Raw genomic sequence first — 1,023 nt, 5'->3', positions numbered from 1 at the left:
TGCAGCCAAGTAGGAAGAAATTCATAGTATGAGTAGAATGGCCATAAAAAAAAAGGTTGGCCAATATCAACACTCCAATCCTTCTCTTACTTGGAGTAAAGTTGCTCTTATCCCAGAAACACTATAAACCTGTACAACTGAAACCTGTACAATGAAAAAGTGTCATTTGGGATAGAAAGAAATGGTGCTCAAGATGCCTGGTATACATCAGTCAGCAAACAAAAGACACAAAACTTCTGCCTTCATGGAACTTAGATTCTGCCAGGGAGAGGCCAATAATAGAAGAATAAATATAATCAGTAAAGTAAATGATATGATATGTTAGACAATGATACATTCACTGTAAAAAGAGGAAAAGAGCAACTTGGGCAAAGCAGAAGTGTCCTCAGCAGGAGTTTGGAGGGAGCAATGTTCATTTCTAAGGATACATATTTCATTAGAAGGTAGGCTAGCTGGAGTATATAGAACTTTCAGGAAAAGAGGTTTGTAAACATCCACAAAAGAGATGAACTTACTGCAGATAATGTGTTCAATCCCTTTAGGTCAGTGAGATAGCCTGAGTGGTTTAATCAAATATGGGTGAGATCCACATATAATGGTTCCCAGTTTAGAAAACTAAGGAGCCCAGTAGAATTAACATTATCAACAGTACTGTTTAATAATTAAAGTCACATAATAACTATAATCAGTTGAACATAGCTCACATTTATTGAGCTTTAACTACATGCTAAGCACTCTGCAAATTGATTAAGAGAGATGAGCTCTCAGAGGAGATGGTACTTGAGGTAGAGGGAATCCTATTGAAATACTTTTTTTCTTTTTTTTATTAGACGGAGTCTCACTCCGTCGCCCAGGCTGGAGTGCAGTGGCACAATCTCGGCTCACTGCAACCTCTGCCTCCTGGGTTCACGCCATTCTCCTGCCTCAACCTCCTGAGCAGCTGGGACTACAGGTGCCCGCCACCGCGCCCGGCTAATTTTTTTGTATTTTTAGTGGAGACAGGGTTTCACCATGTTAGCGAGG

This window comes from Pan paniscus, chromosome 11 (assembly GCF_029289425.2).
Source record: "Pan paniscus chromosome 11, NHGRI_mPanPan1-v2.0_pri, whole genome shotgun sequence".
In the NCBI taxonomy this organism is placed as follows: Eukaryota; Metazoa; Chordata; class Mammalia; order Primates; family Hominidae; genus Pan; species Pan paniscus.
The sequence above is the reverse complement of the archived record's forward strand: the minus strand, read 5'-3'. Positions refer to the sequence as shown.